The sequence below is a fragment of the Charadrius vociferus genome, unplaced genomic scaffold, assembly GCF_000708025.1.
Source record: "Charadrius vociferus isolate BGI_N301 unplaced genomic scaffold, ASM70802v2 scaffold134, whole genome shotgun sequence".
NCBI lineage: Eukaryota > Metazoa > Chordata > Aves > Charadriiformes > Charadriidae > Charadrius > Charadrius vociferus.
In genome coordinates, this window is record NW_009648333.1 from 1,829,201 (window position 1) to 1,838,161 (window position 8,961).

Genomic DNA, 8,961 nt, shown 5'->3' on the forward strand with positions numbered 1-8,961 from the left:
GGGTTTACTCACTCTAATTTAAGCTGCTCTAAGCTCATGACTTAAGTGCATATCATATATCACAAGAGATCAGTTAGATGAGTTGGCTGAATTTTAACCACGTGGTGGAAGAAATCCCTTTTGTGAGGGTTCCTGGTGAACCAGTGCAATAGCTCAGATGCCAAAGCTACACAAACATTTCGTAGCGTCATTTGGCCATAAAACCATATATTTTTCTTGGAAGAAAATACTTTCTCACACCTAATGTTGCACGTGGCCATAGTATCTGCACTGACAACAGGCCCTGGCCTATTATGTTACCCAGTATATCAATCTGAAATTTGACACAAGGGAACTATGTAACCTCTGCAATATGACACACTTTGGAACCATTATCTCAGCAACTCATGACCTCTGTGGAAGGCGAACAAAATATTGACTGTCAAAAACCAAAATGTTGGTGCTGGTCTCAGTTTGGAAGGTACCTTGACAACTTTGGCACCCATTTATTACAGACCTGGAAGTCAACAGGGACATTTTAGAATATATTGGGGATTTGGCTAGTTTTCCACCCTCAGAGATAACACGACACCAATTAGGAAATGAAGACAAATAATTTGTCAATTGTTAAATCCTTCAAAAATTTTGAAAGAACCAGGTTTTCAAAGTAAAGCCTACTTCTTCCCATCTTGAACTGAGGAATAATAATAATAATACAAAGATAGCATTTTATTAGTAGGGCAATACAAGAGATTGTGTATCAGAACAAGGACAGCATATATATTCTGCCACTAATTCCAAAAGATCAGATTTAATTTTGGAACTTAAATGATCATTTGCAATATACTATGTAAGTTAACAGGCTTGAAGAAAGTGAAAAGTGAAAAAAAAACCCACCCAAGCTAAGAAACTCCAAATGCCCAGAGCACAGACTGCTATTTCCTTCTCACTTCTTTATCCTTGTTTGACAAATCCAGGCCTACTGGCAGAGCTGCTGAGTGTCTTAAGCTTGAGTACCACTTGAAGGACCTCTTGAAGCAGCTCCCAGGAGAGGTCCTAAGTGAGGACATAAGAGAGCTCAAGTGCTTTCCTTTGCTTTCCTACTGCTGAACTGAATCATGATGAAGGTGGGCAAAAGACGGAAAAGAACCTGCCTTTGGCAGGAAGGAGCCTAATGCCTCCTTGAGATCTACACTGTTCCTTTTGAGTGCCGCATACTTGGTGTTCCTCACTGAGAAAGCACGCCATCAGGAGGTAGGTGTAATTACAGCCAAAGCCTGCTATGTGTGGTTTGTGCTCTGAACTTTCACATGATGATGACAGCCATTTCTGGAAGTATGAAATATGCCGTAATATCAGCAATGAGCTGCAGGAATTAGAAGATATATCACCAACAGTATACTAAACATCAGTGAACTTTGATGAAAACGATGGAAACAGCATCTGGAGCGCAGCAGAGGAAAATGTTCTTCCTAATATTGTTGTATATGAGAACCCAGCACAGGAGGTAGAAGTCTGTGTGGGCTATGCTGTATATCATAAGTGAACTTTGGTCCTGAAAGCGTTTTATTGTCAGCAGTTTTACAAAGTACCAGGAGTAATTCAAAACAATCAGGATGCTCCTTAATGACCATATTGTTCACATGCTGGGGAAAATTTGTGGTCACACTGAGACAACCAGTGATACTGCGGACATGCTGTTACACAGTGGTACAATACACTTTTGTCATATTGTTGCCTTTACTGATAATAAAAAAATGCACAAGAACAAAAAAACTCAACAAACCAACCACCAAAAACAAACCCGAGAAGCTGGCTGAATTTGCTGTTGTTCGGGAGTGTTTTCAGCAGTCACGGTTGTTTCTATCCCAGGCAATGCAGCTCCGCAAGCTCAGCCTCAAGCTCTCTTTTATCACGATGGCAAAAGTGTCACTGCTTTTCCCAGAGCTGCTTTTGCTTCTCGCGGGCTCAAAGCTAACGCTGTGTACTGTGGTGTACGAGGGAAAGACCTGTTTATTTGCCTGCTGCTTTCTCCACTGGCAGCACAATTCCCTGTTTCCCTCACTCAGAAAGTTTGTGTCACTTTGATCAAAAATGAATCATAAGAAAAAGGCACAGTAGAATGAGAGAAACAACTTCTGTTTGAATAAGAAACGGAATCACTATGGTTCCCAAAATCTTTAGGATGGCGTAAGGTTAAAAGTGGAGGACAAAGCCTCCAGCTCTGGAACAGCGGGTTTATGTTGTCACGAGACTAATTAGTGGCCTGTGGAAAAGGGCTGCTCTTTTTCACAGGAAATACATTGGGCAGAGACAATCCAAACCACACTCCTGGTGGACAAGGAGATGTCTGGCGAACATCAGCAGAAGCTGAGGATCTCCATTCACAAGTGGTTGTAGCACAGAAAGAGAGGGACCCCAGGCTGAGATTGAAGGGACAAATAATAAACAAATGCAAAAGGGAGCCACTTATTTTGCTCTAATGCCTCTAAACCGTAGCTCAAAATAATCTTCAAAGAAATTGCCTTCTTCAGTAAGTCAGTCTTTTCCAACCCAGAGGAACAAACAAGTAGATTGTCACTGTGGTGTTTTCTCTTCTGACCCATGAAAATTCTACTGCATTTAGGCTAGCAAAAATACATTAAAATACATTTTTTAAACACTTGTGATTATGTGGATGATATAAACAGGTTTGAAAATTTAAGAGTGGATCCATACTGTTTGGACAACTGTAAATATATGCAGATAGCCTCTTCCAAAATGCAACCATGCCTCAGAATATCTTAAGTAGGTCATAGGCATGTTAATTATACTCACATACGTGTATATTTATATATATAAAATGTATATACTATTGATATAGCATCTATATGCATACACACATATATAAACAATAATGTTTGAACCATGAGCAGCCATATGGGCCTGTTTAAGCCTTCCCTTTTGTGCTTTGATGTGCATCATCGACTATTCATCATGCTCATATTAAGAGCGCATGCTTTTCAGGACACTGAATCATCCCTTATGCATTCTATGAAATACATTTATTTGGGAAAATGTAATAAATAATAAGAATATTTACAAATAACATTATTTTTATAGGAGCTTATCATTTTTTTCTGAGGTCTTCCAGCATCTCTCAGAGTTCAATAAAAAGATTGATCGTGATTTAGTAAGACAGAGATTATTTTCCCTCCAGACTTGGCTCTGAAAGAGAACCAACCTAAAATATTATCTTCACAGGGCATTTCTGCATTCTGGCAAGAGATGGCAGATTATAAAGATGTTGATGAGTTCATGTAAGAATTTATCAAGGTAGAGCCATCTCTATATAAAAAATAATTCTTGTCATACAGAGAAAGCATGAAAATATATTGATCACTGATGATATTATGAACTGCAGATGAAAACGTAAAAGAATTGTACTTGTATGGAATTAAAAACTTTTATATTTTTCCCCTGTAACAACAAATCCTGCTACTATAATTTTCATTTGTCAGTGATGATAAATTCATATCAGATAAATGTTTTAATAGTAATTACTCAGCTTGGGATATATAAAGATTTTAGGCTGGGTTATATGGAGGAAAAAAGCTGTTTCAGTTCCTAATTTCAAAATAACGTTGTTTCTCATGTTCCTTTTCTTTCCTTCCTCCATTCCCTGACTCTGCACTGACTTGGCACAGCACATCAAATGTGAGATAAAGAGCAATGTAAGGCATATTGGGCTCCTGTAATTCCCACTGAAACACCATTAAGTAAAGAAAAGCTGTCGGGTATAAAACCTGCTGATCCTTAGGGATGACTTGGAGGACATTTTGCCTTTAATAGCTTCATCCCTTGCCAGGCTATAATTCACTTACATTTCTGTCAACAGCCTCATCAATGTATGACTATGACTTTCATGGAAATGACTGTACTATAAAACTTTCTTTACTGTGTGATCTAGATTGATACACGGGAGCAGAAAGACAACAGAACCATGATACCATATTATTTTGCCCTCTGCTCTCAATAACTCTGTCGGCCAGGAAGTAAAATGACAGGCAGCACCTCTGCAAGTGATTTTTACATGCCTTTTAAAAGATAGTAAGCCAAAGGGCAAGTGACCTTAACCGGCAGAAATCTAGAAAGATATCTTAGAAAGGCACCTGGACTGAAACGTGTTGTTGGGGCTGGGGGTCGGGCAGCCAGTGCAGCCCTTGTTCTCGTGAGTAAGAGGGTTCATATGCCAGGGGCTGCTTTGAAAAATCAGGCTTTGCAGGCTCTGAGCACTGGGTAAGCACCTACAGCCTGGCATTTACTGGGAAACGCTGACACCAATATGACAACCATAACTGCAACGCCGGAGGAAGCACCAGGTATCTTTGGCTGTGTACGTTAAGTTATCTGGATCACCCAGTAAAACACAAAGGATGACTGAAGACATTTTGAGGACGGCTTTGGCCTTACCCCGAAGGCAATGGCATTTTGATGAAGGAAGCCCATGGGAGCAACACTGCGTCTGCCGCGCGCAAGCTGTGCAAGAGAGGTGGAAGCGAAAGCTGCCTTGCCCCGCTACGGAGAGCTCAGCTTGCATCCACTGAGTCAGTGTGTGGTCACATTGAGACCAGCTGGTTATGAAGGAATTTAATTGGCTTCGGCAAAATTTGGGAAAAGACAGATGTTGCAGGGCTGGCTGTGTTCCTGTAACGTGATCGTCACAGTGTAATTTCCTGCTGCTGTGTTTCGCATCCTCGGAAGCCCAATTAACCAACTAAGCTTTGCTTGCAGCAAGCAGAACTAGGAATGCACTGGTTTTCCCTGGAGCAGCTACTTACTTTCTTTCTGCATGCAAGAAAAAACAAGAAAGTTGTCTTTTTCAGTTAACTGAACCAGAGCACTGGCACTTTATACTAGCAAGGCTGTAAAAAGAGACTATTCTCTATATTCACAATATCGTACATCTCCAGTGCACTCTAATGCTTTCCTTTCAAAATGATACACTCGAGATATTTTGTCCCTTTTGCTGGGCAGCACACAGCTTTGTATCTGACTCAACACCCATCAAACCATTTCCAAAACACACCATTTCTTCAGCTGTACAGCTCTATGATCACTCTTCTCAGGACCTTAGACCTCTCCTCTAGGTGATTCTGCTTACTTTTCTTCCCTGGATTCTCCTGTTCACCTTATATCTACCAAAACCAGCTGTACTACAGCCAACTCCACAGACACAGCACCCTTGCAACTCTTTAAGAGTTCAGGAAAGGCACCAGTGCTCTGGTGCATAGGCATATGCATATTTGACTTAGAGTTGTTGCTGCTTTTAGTATTTTCCAGGATGGAGGCACAACCAGGACTCATTATGCTCTTTACAGAACAAACAGAAGTGGTGATGTTCTCGAATCCTTAACCCAAAACCAGCCAGCTGTCTATCTATCAAACTGACCAAGGGATCTAGTCTTGATTCAGTGGGTAAAATACCCGAGTAAAAAAGGCATAGTGCTCTGCCCTATGCAAGCCAGTCTGTGTACTCTGCCTCTTCCACAGGGAAGCACTGAACACTGCATCTATTAAAGAACAAGTCTGACAGTAGAAGATTTCTATTCTTTCTCTTATTGCCAGTGAAACAGTCTCCTAGTTTTCTCCTACCTTTCTCTAAGACAAGCCGTGCAGTTGAATTTCTTGCCAATGATGGTCTGAAGGAAGGTGATTGTTCTCATTTGTATCGGCTACATCATATTTAGTCCGGCCATCAGCATTTCTTTCCTGTGTAAGCCTTCAGCATTGCCAAAGATACTGTGAACATACTTCTCATTTGGGTGACTGGAATGTTTTAGAGCATGCTGCCTGTTAACACAGGATCCATACTGGAAATGAATTTAATATCCCTTATCTATGGTAATAAGACATGAAGACTAGCATTTGAAAACTGATCAACAACACACAGCCAACATCAAGAGTTTCCACTGAAGCTCTGGATGACTTGAAAATGCATATGAATAGCACCAGCTTCTTCATCAGCAGAATCCAGATGTCTAGAGGGACCGGAATGGTTCCTGTTCTTTGCAGCAGCTCTAGAGCAAGGCTGCACTGCAAACCAGAAGAAACGCACACACAAAAAGCACATACACATGAAAATGAATTTATAAGGGAGAGTTGCTAACTCTCCATAAAATTCACATAACCAGCAAAGGATACATTTTATTTTTGATGATCCGTCTCCGTCTGTTGAGGTTCAAGGCTTACTGCAACTCCAGACTGAAAGTTTGTTAAATATTAACTTACCAAAAGTGGTCCATTATGATAAGCAATGAGAGTTGGAGACTTACAAAAGGAAAAAGGGACTTCATTCTAATATGAGGTCTGACATTGGTACTGTCTAGATGTGCGAATTGTTAGCATTGCCAGGTGTTCTCAGACATCCCCAAAGAAGCAGGATTATATCCATATACGTCCTTCTATGTAGGTTAATAGCTTCAGGGGAGAAAATAATTACTTTTTCAATGCATAAAGGGTCTTATCTGTACCTTAAAGACATTCCACAGGTGTTGTCCTGGTATAGATCTGTAGGATTTATAGATATTGAGGGACCTTGAATCATTTTCTTTCACCTAGTTAACACCAAACAGGTTGCATTTAGCAAATGTATATCTCCAGGAGAGACATTTAATCTTGATACAAAGACATGAAACAATTACAAATGCACTATTTCCCTTAGGATTTCCCTATGATGATTAATCATCTTCATTTTTGGAAAAATGTCATGGCAGAAACGTCTGGCATTACTTTCTCTCCATATGTTCTTATTATGATTCTACTATATTAAATATCCCCTTAATAAATAATTTATTGCTGTGAAGGCACATTCAAGCAGTAATCAAGCCACCTCTGAAGCACATATAAATGTGCATAGTAGAGAAATATAAAAGAAAGTTAAAGTAAGAAACAAAAATTAATAACTAGACCACACTGTTTGGATTTATTTTTTTTTAACCTGACTAACGTTTTGTTCTATTTAAATAAGCAGACAAAATAAGCCAGTTACAGCCTGGTAACCTACATGAACACTATTGAAAATAAACAGAGCCAAAAGCAAAATAAATCACTCTGCCTTAACAGAGCCTACCTAATTATCTAATTCCTCTCCCATCCCTTTCTTTCTTTTTTTTTTTTTTTCCTTTTGAATGTGTATCCCAGGCTTTTATTTAAAAAAGGTTTTGAGCTTAAACATATTCAGCTGCAATCAGTTAGTTCCCATATACTGGGATACTAAAGAGCCTAAATGGTGATTTAACTCATTAGGTACCTGCTCACAGTCTGGCAGAAAAAGGTCATTCCCCCAGGAGATGGGCTATGTTGCTGAGAGCTACAAAACCCATGTGTAGAATAGTTTGGGTTGGAAGGGCCCTTTAAAGGTCATCTAGTCCAACCCTCCTGCATAAGAAGGGACATCTTCAACTAGATCAGGTTGCTCAGAGACCTGTCCAACCTGGCCTCAAATGTTTCTAGGGATGGGGCATCTACCACCTCTCTGGGCAACATGCGCCAGTGTTTCACCACCCTCATTGTAAAAAGTGTCTTCCCTATATCTAGTCTGAATCTGCCCTCTTTTAATTTAAAACCATTTCCCCTTGTCCTATTGCAACAGGCCCTGCTAAAAGTTATGTCCCCGCTAACAGGTATGTCCTTGTCTTTCTTATAAGCCCCCTTGAGATACTGGAATGCGGCTATAAGGTCTCCCTGGAGCCTTCTCTTCTCCAGGTTAAACCACCCCAACTCTCTCAGCCTGTCCTCACAGTGCTCCACCCCTCTGATCATTTTTGTGGCCCTCCTCTGGACCCACTCCAACAGGTCCACTTCTTTTCTGTACTGGGGGACCCCAGAGCTGGATGCAGTACTCCAGATGGGATCTCACCAGAGTGGAGTAGAGGTGCAGAATCACCTCCCTTGACCTGCTGGCCACAAGTGGAGCAGGAATAAAACTGCTTTCTCACCTCGCAGCTCAATCCGGTGCTGATCTGTGCTGTGAGAATATGGCAGGGTGAATTAATTGTGCCTTTGCAACACCTTGAAGCTCAAAACCCATTTCTGGGGTGAAATCGGTTCCTTTGGTAATGTTGTAGAATTGTTGTCACCTTTGCAGTCATGGAAGGCAGGACAGAATTTGGACTTACTATGTTGTGTTCATTTTTGGTGTCTGATTGATGTTTTTTTGAGACCCTTTGCATTTCCTTTGTCTGTCCCCTTCCTTTCATCGCAGCCTGCGGGACCTGTATTGTGTTTTCAGGAGAGTCTGTCTCTCCTGCTGTGTGGAATCATGTTCTATCTTAAATAGGAGATATTCATGAAAGGAAACACCCAAAGGTTACTGAGAAGCTTCACCACAACCTCAGATGCAGCTTCCTTTGTATTAGAATTAGCACAATGGCTAAGTAAAATATGCTAAGTAACTGTGTAACTGAATGCCCTAGATTTTCCACCAGATTAGCAGCTAGGGTGAGACAAGTAGACATGTATTCCCAAGGATGGTGAAGTCAGTATCTGTAAAAAGTTCCTCCTAGACTTTGCCTTCACAGAATAGCAAACGTTTCACTAGAATACACTTCAAAAAAAAAAAAAAAAAGAAAAAAAAAGTTTTTTCTTGTCTTACAAAAGGATACTTAACACTTGGTTGAGAAGATCAATCAGAGGAAAAAGTTCCCTCTCACCCCTTGTGGGACAAACCCCTCACAGCTAACAGAAAAGACACTGAGCACGGATGTTGATAATTAGAAGCCTAAGCAAGTACAGCAGGAGATAATAAGCCAACCTGCTACATGCAGGGTGTGTTTAATATTAATAGACTCTGTGAGTCCCCATATGCACCAGTGGATGATGCTGGAACAAAGCACTTCGCGTACCCTTAGCAAGGGTAAAGCTTTGGGAACCTGTATCAAAAGAACCTGTTGTTAAGAGTGTATTGTTCAGAAGTAGTACAAAACTTTTTTATTCATTTTT